Genomic DNA, 23,656 nt, shown 5'->3' with positions numbered 1-23,656 from the left:
AGGAGATACTTGTTAGTTGAAGTATTTTGAATTCCCAAGTGTTGTAGAATGCCTGTGTTTTTAAATAAAATAGAGAAACACTTTCCAAAACCAAAAGACAATTATTTTTAAGTTGTCCATTTTGGGGGATTATTTATTTCTCTCTTTCCCTCTGTTACTTTGTTTGATTACCACGACTATAGACATGGCAATCCGTTCAGTGAGTGTTTGCTACCCACATTTGGACTTACTTTTTCTGCGTTTCTTTTTTTCTTATTCTCTTCTGCATAGTACCGACTGAAGGGCACATTTCTCACAAGGGGGCGCTGTGGGTATACAAATTTTATTTAAAAGCACTAACTTAACTAAATAGCAACATTAGTGTAAATGATAAATGTAAGAAGTCTTGAGGTCTAGAAAAATGGGTTGAATTTATGAGAAATATATTGATCTCTAAGTACTGTGTCTTGAAAATGATATTTTAAAGGCCAGAATCTTCCTTTCGATACTGTTCAGGAAATAAGTTATGAAATCTCTTTTTGGATGCATTGTTTTTAAAGTTTATAAGGAAAATAGTTGAAAAGACCTATATCTCAAACACTTACATATACCCAAACACACACACACACACCCCATGTGAATTTGCATTCATTTTTCATTATAATTTAGATTTAATCCAAAGTACATCTTATTCTGTAGACTCATTGTTTCCTGTGTTGTTACTATATTTAACCTGGAAAATTTATCCTCCATTCTCAGAAATGTTTGGTATATGCTGGGAAATTATTCCTGAAGAGCAACCAGATATTCTTGTACAAATGGTGGTGTGCTTAGCACCTTCTTTGGGGATGATGTCCTCCCTAATTCCAACTCCATAGACCAGAGTCCTTCTAAAGATGTTGTTATCTATTGTTCAGGTGTTTTCAGTCTTGTCTGACTCTTCGTGACCCCACTTGATGTTTTCTTGGCAAAGATAACGGATTATTACCATTTCTTTCTCCAGCTCATTTTGCAGATGAGGAAACTGAGGCAAGGGTCACATAGCTAGTAAGTGTCATCGGCCAGATTCGAAAGGCCCAGCACTCGATCCACTGCGCCACCTAGCTACCTCTTCTTATAAGATGCTTAACACCATTTGGGATATTTCCTGGGCATCCTAAACTCATAATCGGCAGGGGAGCTATAACCTTTTGCCCTTTGAGACAATGGCATTAACCTATGATAAGGCCTGCAATAATAGGCCTTGATGTTTTGGCATATGTCTCATTATTATCAATGTTAAAGTTTGGTAAGTAACATCCAGATATTATCAATAAAACATATATGATTAGGCCTAATTTAAATGATGTCTGAACCTTTTTCATTTTACAGACCTCTTTAACAGTCTGGTGTAGACTGGGAGCCCCTTCTTACAACAATTTATTTACAATGCACAAAACAAAATACTTTTGGCTACAATGGAATCCAAAATTTAGTGAAAATAAACATGCATTTTTTTTCTCTTCCAAGTTCATAGACCTCCTGAAATCTATCCATGGAGCCCTGAGAATCCTTGATTTAAGTAATTATGGCTACCTTATTTAAAGAATATATACAATCATAGACTTAGAGACTTTCAGTATTTCAGAATTGGAAGATACCTTAGAGGTCAGCTAGTCTAACCCACGTTTTAAGAAGAATCGCCTCTAGAATCTACCCATTTCAGGCTTCAAGAGAAGAAGGAACCCGCTATCTCTTTAGATGGCCCATTTTTAGATAGCTCTAATTGTTAGCTCTTATTTTTAGAGTCAGAAATATTTGGGTTCAAATCTTGCCTCTGACATGTGTGACCTTAAGCAAGTCACTTAACTTGCATGAGCCTTAGTTTCCTCATCTGAAAATGAAGGCATTTGGTGAGATGGCACCTGAGGTTCGTTTTAACTCTATGTCAATCCCTTTATGAGATGTACCTTTTTATAACTCATTTTTATGTCTTCTCAGGCCAAGTAGACAAAGATCAACCTCTCTTCTATACCACAGCCTTTCTAATACTTGAAAATTATCTTTGTTGAGCTTTCAGAATAATTGGTGCTTGTGTTTCCATGTTCTTTCCAAAGGCTAATGAATTATTTCTTGAATACCATTTTTTTTGCTTAGAGCTAACAATTATGATTAATTTTATAATAGAGCTACTACCTACCAATAGAAGCCCTAGTGTGTTGACCACTGAAGGATGTAGATATTGGGTAGTAGTGGTATGATATAAAACAAACAAACCAAAAACTTTAGTATTGGGGTAGACATTAGAAGAGAGAGTGAGGCTGACGACTTTGTGCAACTGCCTCCCTTACAGCCAATGCACACACAAGTCAAGACATGACCCTGTGATGTCATTGGTTCTCTTTTAAATGAAGGACAAACACAACAACCAGTATTTATACAGCAGGCATAATTCCTTGGAGAAAATAATCAGCATTCTCAGAGTTTATTACACTTTGATGGTAAATGTCACAGGGGACATAAACAGGTTAATTATTTTGTACTAAGAAGGACCACAAACTTCATAAATATAAGAAGAAGGGAAAGGTTTCTTCCTCTGTAAAATAAGACTATTATAGTAGATTATCTGGAAGTTTTCTTCCAACTCTCGCATTTACTTGTTGAATGATTTGGTTTATTTTCACCTCAATCTAATCCATAAATTGAAATATGTATTCATTCAACAAGTCCTTACTCACTCAGTACCAACTAGATGTCCTGTTAGGAACTGGTTTACAAAGAAAAAAAAATGATGCAATCCCTCCTCTCAATCAACATGCATTCTATTGGAATTAGGAGAGGAAAAGAGAATCAGCTGACATGTGGATTATAATGTACTTTACACTAGGGAGTTTGATTGATCCAGGAATTTGTATTTTACAAGTAATTTACAGGAAAAAATGAAGCTGCTTTCATTTTAAACACATTTTCCACATTGTCACAGAAATGGTTCCTAGCCTTGAAGGGAAAACAAAACAAAACAAAACAATTTCTAAGCCTAAGCAAGAATCTAAAACAAAACAATTTCTATAATCCAAGCAAGATTCAAATTGTGTTCTTTATGTCTACAATTGCTTAGTCTTGATAACTTATGAGAATAATTGAGGTGAGTATTTTTTTTATGCCAGGGAGGAAAATGTAGGATTACTTGGATCTCACCTTTTACCTTCTCTTCCCTTCTGTTGATTTAGAAAATTATAGCACCCTGAAAATCCAATGGATTTATCCTCACTTGTTTGAGTGAGAAAGTGTGGGGACCACACCCCCTTTGATCTTCAAGGAACAGCTAAGGAAAACTGGACTTCAGGAAGGCTTCCACCAAAAAAAAAAGGCCTTCATATTTTGTATCAAGAGTGACTTTGGGACAGAATTTGATCTAGGGATCGAAATAAATCTTTGATACTTACAATTACTCATGTAGCATTTTCTTTCTTTCCCCTCCCTTTAAATACAACATATATCTATAATATGAACAGTGAATCTGGAGATTAGGTTTCAGTATACAATATGGTACTCTTTGCATGACCTTGGGCAAATTGCTCAGCATAGTGGATGCAGAGTGACTTGGACTCAGCCAATGTCTTAAATTCTACCTCAGATATTCCCTAGTTGTAGAGCCCTTGGCAAGTCAATTAACCTTTCTGGGCCTCAGTTTCCTCATCTGTAAAGTGAGAGGGTTCAACTAGATGACCTCAAAGGTCCCTTCTAGTTCTAAATCCTACATTTTGATCATAGAATAGACATAGATTTTCCAATGTTTCCTGGTTGAGGTTATACTACAAAATCTTTAGAAGCATTTTGGGTCATGAGATTCTTTGATATAATGATTAGAGTCAGAAACAAACAAACTAATAAACAAACTAACTAAAGAGGTAAATATAAGAAAAAAGTATATAGAAGTGGGTGCCTATGTATTCAATATTATTAAAGATTCCCAGAATCCTGGAATGTCAGAACTAGGAGAGATCTTAGAGTATCTGGATGTGAGTGCTGAAGGCATCTTAGAGATAATTTATTTTATTCCTCCCTCCCCATTTTTTTTTTATACAGAGGAAGAAATAGCTCTACTGGGTGGAGGGGGTGGGTCTTGGTTTTATCTCTTAAATAAGTTTAAAGCTTTTAGAGCATATAATATTTCTTCCATTAAGTAAATCCAAAACCCAAAAATACCCAATGCAAAAATTGGCTCCACAGGGCACAGATTAGGATGATAAATGGGTCTTGTAAGTAGTCCTGAATCCAGTCTAGCCAGAGTTAATGGGGGGCTCCTTTCTTTGAAGGAATCCAGCAGATTTAGGGAGGAAAGGCTGACCAAGCATTCTATGTAAAATACAAACCAATTTATCATATCACATCAAGTCTACAAAGGCTTATATATCAAATGCTTTCTTTTGACATCAAGATCCAGGGCTTCCTCCAATGAACTTGTACTAACAGGACCACATAAATAGTCGTGGGACATGTAATGATCATCTCTGTGCTTTCACCCAGGCTGGCCTCCATACCCCAAATGCTTTCCCTCCCCACCCCTAGCTCCCTTCAAGGCTCAACTCCAGAGTCACCTTTTTTAGAAAGTCTTTCCTTATTCCCCCAGCTATTCACACTTCCTTCTCCCTCACTCTCAATTACTTTGTCTTCTTTAAATATATTCTGTTTTACTTATCTGTGTACATATTGCTTACTCCCACTAAAATGTAAGTTTCCTGACATCAAAGACCATTTTCTTCTTTTGTATTTTTCTGTATCTTTAGTTTCCAGCACAGTTTGTTGGCCAAAGCCACATAATAAATGTTTTTTTCAATCACTCAGGCAGGCAATAAACATTTATTAGGAGATTACTATGTGCCAGGCATTGTGTTAAGCACCAGGGATGCAAAGAAAGGCAAGAGAGAGTCCCTTCTCTCAAAAAGTGCACAGTCTAGTGGGGGAGACACCACGGAAATAGCTATGTGCAAATTTTCTCTCTACAGGAAAAAAAAAAATGGAAATATTCAGTAGAAAGAAGAAAATTAAGGGTGGTAGTAGAAAGACTTCCTGTAGAAGGTGGAATTTTAGCTGGGACTTGAAGAAATCCAGGGAATCCAGGAGGCAGAGATGAGGAGGGAAGATGACATGGCATGGAAGATGACAGTTAGTGAAAAATTCCTGACATAGGAAGATGGAGAGTTTTATTTGAGGAACAGCCAGGGGGCCAGTGTCCCTGAATTGCAGAGCATGTGGGGGGGTATGTAAAGCTGTAATATCAAACTCATGTAGATATGGTGGTCATTAATTTGTATATAAGGACCCCTGCCAATCACATATTGACTTAGAAAACTACACGTTAACATGTGCTATTGTATTTTTATTTATCTTGTTAAATACTTCCCAATTACATTTTAATTTGGTTCAGCAGCACTTGCAGGATGTGCATTTGATACCTCTAGTATAAGATATGAAAACTAGAAATGTTTGGGGGTGAGGCAGGTTATGAAAGATCACTTGATCTTTTTTTTCTGTCAATTTCAATGGCTAGCCAAACCATCGTTCAGAAGCAGGCCAGCCAATGATCACAGGTTAACCAAGTCAAGCTATCATCCATGAGTTTGATGCTAATTTTTTTATTTTAAAAATTCTTTTAATATAATTTATTGATGTCTTTTTATTTTTAAATAAAAATTATTTGTAGGGGACAATTCATTCCTCTCCAGATCAGACCCAATAACATAGAAAAATGCTTATGCAAAAGCACCCTGTGAAGTGACTGTATCTGTCACTTTATATATTCTGTTCTAATAGACCCTCCCCCCATCTTTCTGCTGTGAGAAGGAAGAAATGCTTCATCCTCTCTTCTCTAGGGACATTGTAGTCAGTCAGCCAATGATGAGATACAAGGGAACCTAGAAGGATGCTGAAGATGGCCTTTTCTCCCTCCCCTCTATTAATGGAGACACAGTATTCAGAAACAAGCATACTTGCTATAAGCCAGGGTCAAAATCCTGGCTATGACCAACTGGTTGTAGGAAAGTCCCTTCATATCTCTGGACCTCAGTTTCCTTATCTGTAAAATGAAGGGGTTGGATGAGACGACCTAAATTTAAGATAGCCCAAGGCAAAGGAAGCCTGGGAAGCAGTCTCAGAATATGAAGTCTCCACGGCTAAGCTCATCTAACCCACAGAAGCTGCTGCTGAATCCTCTCTCTGCCTGTTTAGTGTTTCTTCCGCCAACTTGTAATTGGTTAGAAAGGTGGTGGTTGGTGGAGGGAGAGAGGACAGGGGAGGTGAGTAACCTCCAACTGAGATGCAGGCATTGTAAATGGGGCAGATGTTCCCAATTACTGGAAAAAATTGGCTTCTGTGGTCTTATATGGTGAGCCAGGACTCTGTGACCATATCCATAGCTTCTCTGCTGTAAAGACAAACAGGAGTGTTTTATAAATAAATTGCCTTCAAAATTGTCAGACAAGAAAAGTTGCTCTCTGAGCACTCTTGGAATGGAAAGGAATGTCTACATTTTCCAAGAAATTATCAAATCTCATACAATAGCATCAGAACCAGACTTACCTACAGACAGAATAGACTGCCAACTTCTGGGATATGTTTTGAAGGGGCACACATCTATTTGTCTTCTAAATAATAACAAACATATTTTTTAAAGCCTGCAGAACACTTCATACAGAGATACAGTGCTGAATTCACCATGGAAAAGACCTGGGTTTGAAGCTGATCCTGACCACTTATTATCTGTGTGACCATGAAGGAATTGCTTAACCTTTCTGTACCTCAGCTTCCTTATCTGTAAATTGAGGGGGCTGGGCTAGATGGCTTGTAAGGTCTTTTTGGCCCTAAAGCCATGGTCCTATATACATTATTTGATTTGAACCTCACAATAACCCTGCATAGAATGTATTGCAGACTTCATGATCCCTACCTGACACATGAGAAAAATAAAGCTCAGTCTCAGAGTTTAGTGGGAGAAAGATCTGAATTTGGAATAACAGGGCTTGTGCTCTAATCCCAAGTCTATCTGGTTACATAACATTTCTGAGCCTCATTCCTTCCTTTGTAAAATGAGGGTATTAGACTAGATGCCCTGTAAAGTCCTTTCTGTTCTAAACCTATGATGTAAGTGTCAGGGGGCAGGATTGAACTTAGAATCAGGATTGAACCTGATTTCCAAGATTAGTATGATAGCTACTATGTCAGACTACCTCCCAAATAAATATCTCATCTATTATCATGCTACAGTGTCTTAAATTTATATCATTAGGTTTACTCATTTAGATGAAGACATTGAAGATCCCTATTAAGGGACATATCCTGTCGGGGAGGGGGGTACTTTAAGCCTTTTTCAGTTTTTGACACCCTCAATTCTAATATTCTTTGGCAGTAAAAAGAGTAGTTATGGAATATGGGCTATACCTCCCTGAGGCTCAGTTTTCTCATCTGTAAAATGAGGGAGTTGGATTAAATGCCCTCTGAGAGTCCTTTCAGCTCTAAATCTATGATGCATGAATCTGAATTTACCAGGTGAACTAGATAACAACCAGCAGGGAAGCTGACCCTACTGGAGTTAGAGAAGCTGGGTTTGAATTCTACCTTTCAAGCTTACTCCCTGTATGAACTTGTACAAATTAGACAAACTCCTTGGGACTAGGTTTCTTTATCGATAAAATGAGTGATGGAAGGGTACAGGGTAGATGCCTGTGAGGTCTCTCCCAGCTCTAGGTTAATGATTGTTGCAGATCTGTGGTGTGCTGATAAATGTTTAACAACCAGTTTTCCTGAAACAACAACAAAAAGTATCCCTGACATACTTTAAAGTTTAGTCTTCATTATTAACATTTTTTATCACTTTCTTAAGTCTAGGCAGTCAACAGAACAGTAAATCTAGCCCTTATTTGCCTCAGATTTTTAAGGTGTAAATGCATACATAAAATTTAACAATCAGCTCTGCTTGAAGAAACAAGCTTCAGTATATCCCTGCTATCAGTCTGAATAGATCAGATGAACCAAATATTGTGTAGCAAGGCTTCTGAAGAGGATAGGTTAAGAGAATTTTGAACTGGAGGAAGTGAGGGAAAGAAGGGTCTGCAACATCTGTAATTGCCCTAGAAGGTGACCAGAGACTTCGGTGTGAGTGTATGTGTATGTGTAACCTGGGTTGGCTCTGATATAAAAATTAGGCAATGCGGCATCACTGTAATAAATATATCATGATAAGAAGGTGCCAGACCATCCCCCTGTTCACTTTGCGGCATTGTGAAGGGGAAGGCAACAGGCCCAAAACCCCACTGAATGTACTTTGCAAAACCCACCTGGCAATAGGGCCTCCTACTTGGACCTGGCATTGTCAGTAAGCAAGCCTTTCTGAAAGGCACTTGTCTGCTCATTTGCAAGTATGAGTTCGAGTCAGATGCCAACAGAAGAGTGAATGGCATATCGTAACCATGGCCCTGCTGAAAGAATCCAGCTGGGGCAAGCAAGGGGAAAAATAAGGCTCCATCGAATCCAAACTGGTGACATCCACAAACCTATTTTCATACCTTCTGATTTGTAGCTACCCTCCTGATAACCTCTTAAGGAAGTAGAATCAAACAGCCAGATGTGGTCCAGAGGAGAAAATCAGCAGAGCCCCAATGGGCCAAAGCTATATCTAAAATTGAGCCAAGAGAAGCACAGTCCAGTGACCTATAATCAGGGAATGGTAGGACAGAGGGCAGTAGTACCATAGGTGTCTTCATGCTGGGAGAAGACAGACCCTTATAGGGCTTATTGTTCACTATGCTTCTGGTGATCATCAAGGAACATGGGACATCTGGGACATTGGGCCATATGCACTGGTCTCCCCACTCCTTCCCCTGGACGAGCATCATATGGATTGAAGACCACACCTTCAAGGCTGTTGCGTCTCATAGTTTTTATCTATATACCTGCAGATACTGAGACATCTTGTGATATGCCAACAGTTCTCTCCCCCATCCCATTTCTATTTGTAGTACTATAATTCAGATCAGAGATGAGAGACCATGCCCCCTTCAGTGGCTGAGTTAATCCAATCAAATTGAAACTCTGACCTCTGGCTGATCTGGAATGTCCAGTAAGTGAATGCAAATTCACCCACCCAACAAGATCTTGCGGTCTTATCAGTTGTTCTTAACCTTTTTTTTGGGACCATGGACCCCATGGATGGTTTGGTGAAGCCTATGGACCCCTTCTCAGAATAATGATTTTAAATGCATAAAATAAAATGCTTTGGCCTAGAAAGGAAATCAATTATAGTGAAATAACAGTTATCAAAATATATATTTTAAAAGTTCCCTACCCTAGCCCTTTCTTCACATCCAATCACCTGGACATCTCGGGATACGTTGCCATCTATCTGGTGTGAGCCCCCTTCCCCTTTCCACTTATCACCCATAGGATCATAGGTTTAAAACTAAAAGGGATTGTAGAGGCCATTGAGGACAACCTCTTCATTAAAAAAAATGAAGAAACTGAGGCTCAGAAAGATTAAATGACTTGCCCAGGGTCACAGAGTCGATAAATATCTGTTACAAGAATTAAACGCTGATCATTCTGATTCAAAGTCCAGTGTTGTTGCTATGGGGGCAATAATCAAATTAATTTGACCATTGATTTGGGAAACAGGCTACAATTGCACTCTGACTCTACTTATCACTCCTGTGACTATTCAGACCCAAACAACCTACCCTGGTTTCTACTCCTCCATAGGTGTTATTTCCCCCTGTTAGATTGTAAGGTCCTTGAGGTCAGAGCCTGTCTTACTTCTGCCTTTGTGGCCCCAGTCCCTGGCACAAATAGATACTTAATAAATACTTTTTCTTCCTGATTTATTTACAGCATCTGTTGCAGGGAGGACTTGAAGGGGGCTTTCCTATGGAGGGAACACCCTGCTCCTTTCCCTCCACCTCCAAATCTGTCTCCTTGGTTCAATGCCCTGTTTGCCCTATGCTAGTTAAGACTCTGAAAAGGATAGGATCATAAATACAGACTGAGAAGGTACCTCTGAGGCCATAAAGTCTGACCTCTTTATTTTAAAGATAAAGAACATGAGGCTTAGAGAGATGAGATAAGTGGCCCTTTGCCACACAGCCCAGGAGCCTCAGACTCCAAGTCCAATTTACTACCCACTATACTACACTGCCTCTTCCCTTTTTGTCTTCAAGCAAACTGGATGAACACTTGCTGGGGGTGTGGTAGAGAGAGTTCATTTTTTTTTTCTGCATCATTTGACTAGATGCTGATCTCTGAGGTGCCTTCCAACACTGAGATTCTTTGAATGCCTGGATCCTAGCAATCCTACTCAGGTTTTTGAGTGCATCACTATGTTATAATGTAAAGACTGTATACAAAGACACAGCAGAGGCCTCACATTCCAATATAGAAAAGACATTAAGATGATCAGGCTGTTCCTTTCCTCAGAAGTCCCCTGTTTGTTTTTTTTTTCAAACCATTGTGAGGATCTCATTCTCTTGCATAAAATACCACCCTGGTGACCTCCTCTTTTGCCCAAAAAATGTCGAAGAAAAGAGACATTTCATCTCTGTTCTGCCCTTTTGCATCTTATATATTAGAACTCTTCATAGGGCAATAACTTGGAAGAAGATGAGGAGAACAAATTCCTTCTCCTAGACTTCAAACTGTGTTAGCTGAAAGGCTATCAGGTTTTCCTGTGTTGGTTTTGTTCATTGAGTCTGGTCAAGTGAAGACGAGGCTTTGAAAATTTAGTCATTGTTGTTCGTTTGTGACTGACTCTTCATGACCTTATTTGGGGTTTTCTTGGCAAAGCTACTGGAGTACTTTTGCACTTCCTTCTCCAGCTCATTTTACAGATGAGGAAATTGAGGCAAAGAGGATTAAATGACTTTCCCAGGGACACACAACTAACAAATGCCTGAGGCTGGATTTGAACGCAGGTCTTTATGATTCCAGGCCCAAAGCTCTAGCTGCCTCCAAATCACAATGGCCAAAAATGAAATGGATGTTAAAAAGTCAAAGTGAGCTAAGTAATTGGAATATTGCAGGCAATGGCACCTCCACAGTTATTTCATACAAGGACATGTGGGGTGGAGGGTGGAGCCTCTCTCTGAAAATGGACCCAGACAGGGTAAGCGAGATATTACCAGATTATCATTCACTTGAATTCTTCTAGCCCTGGACCCAGACAGGGTAAGCGAGATATTACCAGATTATCATTCACTTGAATTCTTCTAGCCCTGCCACATACAGAATTTGGAGAAGGTGTTTGGAACAGGAATCAATAAATTTCCTTCTTTTTTATTCCCCTTTAAAAATGATGGTCACTTTGGACCTAGCTCAGAGATTTATTGACTTGTAGCTAGATTTCTCTTTCTGTAAGCTTTTTTCCCTATTTTGATACCTTTTCCCCATTTCTTCTGCTTCTACTGTGTGTGTGTGTGTGTTTGTGTGTGTGTACAGTGTTCTAAAAGTCTTAAGCTTAAAACTGTACAAAGACTTTTTGAGATACCTTGTATATATAATAATTAATATAATAATATATTATTATCATTGCACTCACAAATAAAGGCTGGCTTACATACTTGATTGGTAACATCTTAGAATTAATGCAGCAATAACAACAAACAAACTTTGGAGACAGATGATGGGTTTGAATATTGGCTCTGCTACTCACTATTTATGTGATCTTGGCCATGTCACTTAATCTCTGGGCTTTTATTCATTAAGCGAAACATCCAGAGGAGATCATTTCTAATGTTCCTTCCAGTTCTAAACATTCCACAATGTTCATTCTATGAACTAATGCTAGTACTCTATGTTCTCTATATTTTCTTACTGGTAAGTGAAAGAAAATGGGTTGATTCCACCTGAATGGACAGAAAATGACCACTTAATATTGAAAGCCAGAATGTAAGACATGAAATATTCAAAGATGCCAAATGAGCACAGGAAGTCTGTCTCAGAATTTCCATGGACTGAGCTCCTGTAATGGTGTGAAAACAATTGGGCCTCATTCCCACTCACTGAGCCTCTCCCTGCCTCATTCACCACCAACACCTAGCAGCCAAATCATTTAAAATCAAGCACTTGAAGAAAAAAAGAAAAGCTGCAAGTAATGAATTGTATTAAATAAACTGGGGAAACTCAGTGACAGCTTAGACAGTTCGGTGACAGGCCAGATAGAGAAGATGTAGCATTAGCTCCATTCTTAGTTGGTTTGGTCTTTATCAGTCAGCAAATTCACTTTGCAGAGAGGTCGAATAGCAATATGGTCAGATCAGTCTTCTGTTTGATACCCTCTGTCCCCAGTGCCTAGCAAAGTGCTGGCCACATGCTTGGTGGTCAAGCTCTGTGACTATACTCTGCCCCGTGGCAGCCCACTACTATGAACCTGGGCTCCTTGTGAGAGCTCTAGGAGATCAGAGTTCTCAGAACACTAGGTCAATTTCACTCTTCAGCTGCCCTCCACCCCTACTCCATGGGTAGCTAGCTATCCATGCCTAGAGATGCTAATCGTATTCAATTGTGTTTCTGTCTGCTGGATTATTCAATTCAACAATAACTTTTTTTTTTTCTAGTGGAATGGAGCAAAGACGGAGAACATTTTCATTGGTTGAATCAATGTAGTACAAAAACTCCCCAACAGCTGGGGGAGGGGGGCAAGTTGGAGGTGGCTCAGCCAGCCCCTGAAACTCAGACCTCAAATAGAGTTTCTTAATTCTCTTTTCCAGATGAGATGCCATTTTAAATCCACTTCCCAGCCTCCTAGAGTCCCTCTGAAACTACAAAATAATAGTTACTTGGACTGAGCTGTTGTAATCCAATTTGGCAGACAGCTTGGATGTTACCATGGCAGAGTAGTTCCTATTAGGTACTGAAGTCCAAGCTCAAAAATGAGCAGACAAACTGTCCTTGATGGGCCCTGTGGACATCATTATTGCCCAAGGAAAAGCTGTCATTTCAAGTGCCGGGACCATAGAGTACCATCCTTCAAAGTGACAAGGTACTGATACAGAACCCCTCCCCCTCACTCTCACCCACCCTTTGTAGTACAATTACTTTCTTCCACTTTTTTCTTCATATAGGTTGATCCACTTGAAAGAATGTTGGTGCTGGAAGGACCTTCAAGGTCATGTTCATCCATTCTCATTTGAATATGAGGGAATAGAGAGGGGAAATGATCAACCCAAGGTCATGAAGATAAATTGTTGTAGAACCAGGCCTAGGATCCAGGTTCTTATGAGCTCTCCATGGCTCATTATTCTTTCTATTATAATGTGCTGCCTCCTCTCAGATATTTTCTCCCATATGGAAGGCAGAATATTCTAATAGCCAATTCAGATATTTTGTTTTCAGGCATCAGCAAGAAAAATATCTTAGGGATAGTTTTCCCAGCATCCCTCCAGGAACATAGTATAGACAGCATATATATTGGAGAATATTGGACTTTATAGTAGGAAACTGGATTTATATTATGTGTCCCTAGAAAGGACATGAGGAAATCATATAGTTTAATACTCTTATTTTACAAAGGAGGAAAGTGAAACCTAAAGAAGCTGGCCTTCTTTTCCATTGTAAAAAGTGGCCTTCACTGTAACCTGGTTCCCTGGCCTCTGCCATTAACTTGTTAGACTATAATTTCCCTGAGGGCACATTTTTATGTGGTTTATCATCTAGTAGGAGAATTAGGACACATATAAAGATAATGGAATGTGGCAGGGAAATAAAAAAAAAGTGTCTAAATTACAATGGAAAACCCAAAGCATGTCTTTTCTAAACAAGCACAGAGCTCTGCACGGAAGAGGCTCTTAATAAATGGTTATTCAATGAACAACAAATGCATTGTATGACTTCAGGCTAGTTTTTTTCACCTCATTGAAAGTCAATTTCCTAGCTTGGAGAATAAAAGGGCTAGATTGATCAGTAAGATCTCTATTAGATCTGTGTTCTATGATTGCAGATGATGGATTATTTCTACATGTGGTTCCTCTACCCCAAGGAATTTGGCAGTAGCTGCGATGGATGCCTGAAGGTCAGGACAGATATCTTTGATCAATTCTCATCCAAGAACTTGGAGATTTGATGAAAAATCCAGAAAAATCCATGTGCAAGTGTGTGTGTGTGTGTGTATGTATATGACTGTATGTGTGTGAGGGCAATTCTGGGGGTTGATATGCAAGTCTCCATCCAAAGTGGAGGAGTTCTGTTAAAAGCAACATTAATGAATAAAGGGTGTGACAGCATGACAGTTCAGGTGGAGGTTTAGATCTCCACTTGGGGTCCCATCTTTTGGGGAAGTTGAAGCAGAAGACCTAAGGCCAGCCCCAGTCATATTGAAAGTGTGTGATCTCATATGTACCAGAAGAGTCATTCTACAGTTCGCAGGCATTCTCAGTTAATCAGGAACCATTCCAGTCCCTTGCTTGTCCTGCACTAGCCTCATTGTACTTTATTTCCCTGCCCTATCTTCTACCACATAGCCAACCTGACTTGTGTCTATTTCTCACACAAGATGTTTCATCTGTCATCATACTTTTTATATTAGCTGTCCCCAATGTTTGGAATTCACTTCTTCCTCACCTCTTCCTCACAGAACCCCTCTCTTTCTTCAAGACACAGTTCAAGTACCACATTTTACATGAAGCCTTTCTGGCTCTTTTCAACTGCTAGAGCCCTCCCTCTGAAAGTACTTCACATTTGAATGCTTTGTATTTTTTCTCTTAACATTTATTCCATATATAATTTCACATATCTTTGTTGTCTCCCCAATTCATATGTCAGCTCCTTGTCAGTAGGGAAGGTTTATATTCATTGCATTTGCCTCTCCAACGCTTAGCATAGAGCCTGGTACAAAACAGGCAATCAATAAATACTTAATGACTGATTGGTTCATCATTTCGCTATCCACAGTTTTAGTAATCACTATCCATCTTTACCTAGCTTGTCTTCCAAAGTGAAAACAAGGAAACCCAAACAAATATAGACAGAATCTTTATCACCTTGAAAATAGAAAGCAACTCCTCTCTGAAAACACATAGATAAGCCCATCTGCCACACATATGTACTTAGCAACAGTCACTGATATTATCTATCCACATGTTATTCTATGTTTCTGGGTTGTCATGAACAAGTTTCCAAGTTATCTTTAGAGACAGGATACATATTCCTCTGATCTGAAGGCTTTGGTGGAGGAGGGATGTATATATCCCTGCTATACTGGTAGGCATAGATTATTCATGAGAGCTCTTATCACATGCTGTTCTCAATATACATTTCTGTCTCTAAATTAGGATCCTCTTTGACATGTCAAAGGCTCTAGAGATGCCATGAAGGTGGGAGGTATTGTTTGGTCTACATTGTTTCTTATACTTAAGGAGTAAAATCCTTCTTACTATTTCATGCAGAGTGGTTACATGGCTGGTAGATATACCCCAGAAACAATCGACCAACAAGCATTTATTAATTACCATCTGTGTACCAGACCTTGTATTAGGTGATGGAATACAAAAAGTACCCAAGAACAATCAGGTTCAGAGCTTGTTTTTTTTTTAAGTATTGATTTTTTTTTCTTTAGTATCCTGCTAATTTCGCAGCATCTCTTCCCTGCCATGTGCATATAGAATTATCTCCTTAAAAACACACACACACACACACACTATTGTTGTTCAGTTGTTTTTCAGTTGTGTTCAACTCTCTGTGACCCCATTTGGGGTTTTCTTGGTTTGCTATTTCCTTTTCTAGCTCATTTTACAGATGAGGAAGCTGAGGCAAAGAGAGTTAAATAACTTGCCCAGAGTCACACAGCTAGTAAATATCTGAGGCTACATTTGACCTCAGGAAGAAGAGTCTTTCTGACGCTAGTGCTACACACACACACACACACGCACACACACACACACACACAGAGTAAATCCAAACACATCTATATTGTGCAGCACTTAGCACCAGTAGTTTCCCCTTCTAAATTAAGAGGAAAGAAGCATGTTTCATCACATAGCCAAGGGTTAATCAATGTGTTTCACCTGTTTTCAGTGTTTTCATTTATACTATTGCATACAGAGTCAGCAGATTGAGGAAAACCTGGCTTCAGTTCTGGCCTTGGGCAGCGTGATGTTTGTGTCACCCAGGGTAAGCTATTATTGATCCTCCCTGTACCTTAGGCAATGGTTTGAGGCTACACGTTGCAGGGCAGTTGTGGCTCTGCATGGTGGAGGGAGTTTGCTCCTAGGAGTTCCAGACTGCCCCCTCTCCCCAAGAGCGTATATTGTTCTTCAAAGACCAAACGTGTATGTTGATTATTTATAGCTAACATTTATATAGCACTTTAAAGTTTGTAAAGCACTTTACATATTAATTATCTCAATTATTCCATCTCATCTTTACAAGAACCCTAGGAAGTAGGTGCTATTTTTATCCTCATTTATAAATGAGGAAACTAAGGCTGAGAGAGGGGAAGGGACTTGCCCGTGTATGAAGGGTCACACAGCTGGTACATTTTCAAGTCAGGATTTGAACTCTTATCTTCCTGACTCTAAGTCTACCACTTTATTCCCTATGCTGCTTGGCTTCCTAAGGATTCAAGGAGGCCTGTAAAGTCAAGCATAATATAAAATAGGAAAAGTAAAAACCAAAACAACAATAACACTGTTAAAAAGAATAGGGAATTTTACCAGGCATCTGGTGTGCATTTATTACTCTATTTGAACATCAAATTTAGCCTGTGATTTCCTAGAAATTAAGGCAAGAGGAAAATATGTTAAGTTGTCATTGTCTGGAACAACAAAAAGAACTACTCTTCTGATGAGTCAGACTTTTTCCTGCTACCAAATTCAAGGCAAAGTATTTTGCCTGGTTTTCATAGAAGCCATTCTGGGCAGTGTGATGGATAACGGATTCATTTATGATTTATCAGTGGCACAGGGACATTGTTCAAGTAGATGTCTTTTACATGGATAAAAACTGAGGGAATCATTTTAAACTTGAAGTCAGGAAAGGGATTTCTTCAGAAAACGGAGATATTATGGCCTGGACATGTTGCTTTCTGATGGTCTAACTTAGTATGGAAATAGAATTAAAAAATGCTAGGGAGTAGGTAGTTAACACTTCTGTTAGGCTTGTCTCTTTCAAATATCAGCTGTCTCAAGTGAGCAAGTGTTAGTTTGCAATCAACACATGGTTGGATTTTCTGACAAGAGCCTGAAGGCCTGAAATCTTGTGTTGATTAAAGATGGCTTCATATACTTTAGACAAGATTCTTGGGAGGTAAGTGTAGAAGTTTGAGACAGTAGATAGAGAAGTCAGCAAGGCCTGGGTTCTGGTTCTGCCTCAGGCATGTGCTAGCTGTGGCAGTATATGACTTAACTGGAGGAGTCAATTAATCTCTCAATGCCCCCGGGCAGCTCTGAGAAGCTAGGCTGCTGCCCTGAATTGACGTGGTAAAGGAAGTTTCCATGCCAAGATTTTCCAATACTAGTGAAATCACAGGTACAAACCCAATCCCTTAGGAGATAAAGTAAATATTCTATTATGAATGCTTAGACTCAGGTAAAAGTTCAGCCAACCCTTACATGTGCTGTGGGTGTTCACTCATATCTCACTATTGGGCCAGAGGAGAACTGAAAATATTTGGATCATTCTGCATACTCATGTCATTTTAATCAATTGGCCAAGAAGCATTTATCAAGAATTTACTACTAGGTATGGATGATTAAAAAAAAAAAAAGAAAAAAGAGAAAAGAAAGGAAGGGAGGAAGGAAGGAAGGAAGGAAGAAAAAGAAACGGTCCCTGCCTTCAAAGAGCTTATATTCTTATGACATTGAAGCTGAGAGCTGGAAGGGATTCTCAGGGATCATGTGGTTAAATAAATCCTCTCATTGGTGAAGTCCACAAGGGTTTGTCTAGGGCTGCACAGCTGGTTTGAGGCAGACCTGGGAAAAGAGCTCGATTTACTTACATCCTGATCCGTTTTTTCCTCCTCACTTCCCTCTTTCCCTAGGATATTTGAACACTCTCGTAGGCCACTCTGAACTCTTGCCCTCCCCAGTCCCTGTAGGACAAAGGTACTGGTCTGATCCCACTCATTTTAGTGTGTATTATTTTGCTTACCCACCCAGCTTTTTCTTCCTGGAAGAGTTTGCATCTTTTCATTTCTATTATCTAGTATTTTCACTTCTTAACATTGATGGCCATTGCTATAGTCTAGAAGATTTGTAGAGAAATGCTACTTTTGTCTTTTCTTAGAAACAATTTGAGAGTGGTGAGAATGTTTTTCCTGTCCCCCTGAAAAACAATAGACATCAAATAAAAACAATGTTTTTTTCTCTATAACTGAATCAGACAGTTTCTCCCATAGGCTATTGACAAAAGAGAATCTGAAGAGAGAAAAATAGCAAATATTTTCTATCAGGGCAATTCACAGTGAATAAGATAGTACCATATTCCAATTGATAATATAAATTAATTTAATATTTCATATAAGGGCAGTAGAGTTCATATGAAATTTAGTCCCTAGGTCCCGAATTGAACTCTGGTAAATTCAATTCCATACTAGAGAGAACACTTGATAGTGAGGTTATTATTAAAACTGTACCTATTTTTTTTTTTTGAAGTACTTGCTGGCAGTGCTGTGGTTCATTTTCAGGACTTGAAGGGTCTTGGCCAACTATCCTCATGTGTCTTCCAAATCCCATTTAAAGGGAGAACCTAGAATTTTTATGCACATATATACATATATGCACACATATTTCTATGTATACATACATATATGTGCATATATGTATATGTGTATATATACATATGTATATGCATACACATACATATTTTATATGTCTATATATATATATATCACCAATTGAAATGAAAAGTTCAAAATAGCACCCTTAGGCCATATCTGCTCCTGAAAAAGTTTTCTTACTGACCTGTCTTCCCTACCATAGTCAGAGTAAAGGAAAGGGGTATGTTGTGATGAAAAGAGTTTGAGAAACATAATTTCTGGGTAATTTAATCATTTTATTAATGAGATCAGCACATTTATTTGTCCTGTCATTTGGCTGTCTCTCTTAGACCAAAGACCCCTCATGGTGGTAGGCTCACAGTGTATACACCCTTCAAAGAGTAGGTGTTCTTGAGGGGTACCAATCAATTCTGATTGGTTAACACAATGGGAGGTGGATTATATTAAAATGAGGGTCTTGGGGTAGTGACTTGGGTCCTCCAAATCTTGGTCAAAGAGACTATTTCCATAATTGCTGTCTTGACAAAAGGGAGACTCAACACTTTTCCAGACCCGTTTGAGCAAACACAATGAGCAAGAATGCACCCATTAGCCCAAACTTAGAATTTCTTTTACTGTCTGATTAGATCTTGGCTTGGGTATATCTTTTTTTTTTTTTTTAAGGCAGTTAGGGTTAAGTGACTTGCCCAGGGTAACACAGCTAGTATCAAGTGTTTGGTCTGAGGCCGGATTTGAACTCAGGTCCTCCTGACTTCAGGGCCGGTGCTCTATCCACTGCACCATCTAGCTGCCCCCCATGTAACTTTTTTTTTGAGGCAATGGGCCTTAAGTGACTTGCCTAGGGTCACACAGCTTGTAAGTGCCTGAGGCCAGATTTGAACTCAGGTTCTCCTGACTCCAGGGCTGATGCTCTATCCACTCTACCACCTAGCTGCCCCTTGGGTATATCTTTAAGAGAGATTCTCCACACAGGTTGGTTTCTGGATGAGGAAGTAGAAAAGACAAAAAAACCTTAGTCATGATTCAATAATTAGTTCTTAAATACAAGAGAGAAATATTCATTTTTCACAGGTATTTGGATAGAGAACATGATTGAAGGGAACCAGGGATGGTAGGAAGAGTCAAAAGAAGTGGGGCAGCTAGGTGGCGAAATTGATAAAGCTCTGGCCTTGGAATCAGGAAGACCCGAGTTCAAATATGGCCTCAGACACTTGATACTTACTAGCTATATGATGTTGGGCAATTTCACTTAACCCCGATTGCCTCTCCAAAAAAAAAAAAGTCAAAAGAAGGGCGGAAAATACAGAAAGTTTGGTGTCGTAAAAAGAGCACTGGGGTTTGAGTCCAAATATCTGGGTTTGAATTACAGCTCTGCCATTAATACCTGTATGGCTTGGGACAGGTAACTTATCCTCTCTGGGTCTCAATTCTTTCCTCTACGTGATAAGGAGTTTTGAACTAGAAGTGTTCTAAGGTCTATGTTCTAAGTTCATGATCCTGTGGTAAGAATTAAGTCAGTAGCTTTTGAAAAATGTTTGAAAGGGATAAGGAAAAGCATTAGATAATGTAGAAAAAGGGGAGACATGAGGAGTTCATTGAGAATTCATGGAAGGATTGCTATATGGGTATAGGAGGGTCTTATAGACAATTTTCTCTAAGAAAAGACTACTAGACTTGCAATAAGAACAGTATATCTAAAAAAAGAGATGTATTTGGAGCTAGAAAACTTGGTTTAAAATTCTAGATTTGGTACTTACACCCTGTGAAACCTTGGATGAATCACTTAATCTCTTTGGGCCTTAGAAACCTGAGGCTCAGAAAGTTGAAGTAATTTTGTCTATAGTTGCATAATTAGGAAGTATGAGAATTGGGATTTGAACCTAGGTGGGCCTTGACCTGTATCCTGGAAAGAACTAAAATCAATCAAAAGCTACCCTTCAGCCTCGTACTTATTATCATTATCATGGAATTGTGCTGTATGTTAGGGCTAATTCACTGTGTACATACAGGAAAGGCTTTTTGCCCATCTGATGTGGGTCAGCAGTGAGACCCCTGACCCCTAAGAAACAATAGAATCCTTTGCAGTTTTTGGCCACTTGATTCCAGTACAAATTTGAAAATAGGGAGATAATGTAGTCACAAAACATCTGGTGACAGAATATTGCAAAGCATTGTGACCCTCTACCCATTCCTTTGACCCTAGTAACCTTGTTTAAATATCTTATAATCAATATTCTTACTATACATTTGTACCAACTTATTGAAAACTATTCAACCACTTAATGAATCAGTACTCATTCTTTAAGCACTAATGTTGTGGCAGGTACCGTGTTTAGATCCTAGGGGGAGATGTTGCGAAGAAAAAAAGGAAACAGTTTTTGTCAAGTGTAGTTAAACACAGACATAAGATATTTATTATCTCTTGACTACAGTCTTCACCTGGGACATCTGAAGAAACCATGGTACCAGGACTGGTTCCCATCTCTGCCAAACCCATGTTCCTCCCCTACATCATTTGACCTGTACTGTTAGGGAAATGGGGAAAGACCTAGGTGTCTCTTACCATCAACGAGGAGAAAGAACTAGCAAGTGTTATAATTGGGATGTGTCTGGTCCAAGGACAATCTCATGTGGTATCATTAATGACCTTCTTCCTCCTCCTACTGTGGAATTAAGGTCCTTACCGCCTAAGAGCAGGAAGTCTTCCTCTGGGTAACTGAGACCTCATTGTATCCTTTGCCTCGTATCTCCCATTGTGTCTGCTCCCATGTACTCTGGACCTTGGATGCTTTGAGTTGGACCTTAAGCCTTCTCATCTGTCAACTTACTCAAAAAGTGAATTTGTGACCTTGTCAATTTAGATGTTCCCTAAAACAATGCACATTGTGCTGCTTTGGTGGTTGGTGGTGTTGTTCAGTTCTCTTGCACGTCCTCTTATAAATTCACCACAAAGGATCAATCCAATATACCAAAGGCCTTTCTCTGACTAAATATGAACTAAATGTATCTAAAATAAAAAAAATACCTACTGCTATATGCATTACTGATTTGTATGATTCTTTTATGAAACTTCCTTGTATTTGAATACTGTTTACATGGACTGCAGAAATAGATTTAGAGGTAGGAGATCTTAGAGGACCTCTAGTCAAATACCCTAATTTTACAGACAAGGAAACTGAGGCCCAGAGAGTTTAAGATACCTGCCCAAGGTGACACAGATAGTAAATGGCAGAAATAAGATGTTACCTGGGTCCTTTAACTATAAAGGTAACAGTCTTTCCACTGTGGGAAATGACAATGCAGGATTTATTTAGAGATCTTTAATTTCATTCTACAGGGCAATTAGGTGATGCAGTGGATAGAGCACTGGGCCTGGAGTCAGGAAGACTTTAGCTCAAATCTGGCCTCAGACACTTCCTAGGGGTGTGACCCTGAGCAAATCACTTACCCTGTCTGCCTCAGTTCCTTCATCTGTAAGATGAGCTGGAGAAGGAAATGGCACTCCAGTATATTTGCCAAGAAAACCCAAATGAGGTCATGAAGAGTCAGACATGACTGAAACAACTAAACAATAATGATGATAGTTTCTCAGGAAACAAAAATGGGACACCTGTTTTGTTTATCTTTTCTCTTTCACCCCCCCTCCCCTTACCGTATGTCTGTGTGTATGTGTGTGTGTGAGAGAGAGACAGAGAGAGACAGAGAGAGAGAGACAGAGAGAGAGAGATAGAGAAAGGCAGGTGTGAAGGGTGGGGGGTGGAAAATGAAATTCTGTTCCCTTTTTTTTTTTCACTTTCAGATCTGCTGCAGTGTATAGCCTGCTTGGAGCGGGTAAAAAGCAGGCCTGCCAAAAGTCTCCTAATGTACTTTAGACTATGAGGTCAAAGAGGATCCCAAAACACACACAGAAAGCCTAGCAAATGAACACCAACACCCAACAAGTAGGTGGTTTTCTTTCCTAATTGGCCCCTGTCTTGCTATTGAAACTTTACCCATACGGTGTAAAGTGACATTTAAAATCTCACTTTGTCAGGAAGGCTCTGACAGGTTGTGCTTTTTCTTTTCCTAATTGTGGCATTGGGTAGTTTCCAGTGAGCTCTCTCTCCAAGACTCCCTCAGAGTGAGAAAGTTTGCCCTAATTGGTCCTGTGTCTGTCTGCATGCCAACTCTAGAATTCCTCGGTAGCACCATGGACAGGTTTTGACAAGGAAGAGCTAGCCAGCCATTTGGAAATTGGATCCGGAGCTGTGTTGCAAGTTCCCTTGCTCCTTGCTCATCGCTCTTCTGGTACATGCCTATAATTGACAATTTCTGCTCTCTATTTCTACCCTGAGTGTCAGTCTCTTGAAGACATGTGTGAAGGGAGCACCCAGGTGTCTAGTGAAACTCTGAGTAGTATCATCCTGCATGGAATTGTTCAGCTGGGGATAGCTATGTCTTCTTTAGTCCTTTCTTTTTCATTGAGATACCTTTCTTGAATTCTTATTACTTCGATGTATGGACAGATACAGAGGAGCTACTGTTGAGAACAGGAAAACACTCAGAGGACAAGTTTAAAACCTTGCTCTGCTATATACTAGCTTTGTGACTCTGGACAAGTCACTTAACCAGTCTGGGCCTCAGTTTCCCCATCTATAAAATGAGGATGATGGATCTTTAAGGACCCTACTTATTCTGAGTTCTATTAGCCTATGATCCTTGGTTAGCCTTTGCCCAATTCAGTTAAATAATCTTTTATTAATACTCTCCCTCTTTGCTTCTGCCTTCTAGCTTCCCCAAATTCTTTCAAGACTCAACTTAAGTCTTACCTACTGTAGGAGGCCTTTCCCAGACCCTCAGTTCTACCCCACCCCTGAGGCTCTAAATTATATCTCATTTACCCTGAACATGCCTTATGTGCACATAGCTGTTTGTAGAAAGCACTATTCCGGGCACTGGTAATAT

The sequence above is a fragment of the Vombatus ursinus genome, unplaced genomic scaffold (assembly GCF_900497805.2).
Source record: "Vombatus ursinus unplaced genomic scaffold, bare-nosed wombat genome assembly UNPS02014773.1, whole genome shotgun sequence".
Classification (NCBI taxonomy): domain Eukaryota; kingdom Metazoa; phylum Chordata; class Mammalia; order Diprotodontia; family Vombatidae; genus Vombatus; species Vombatus ursinus.
This window is presented reverse-complemented; position numbering follows the sequence as displayed.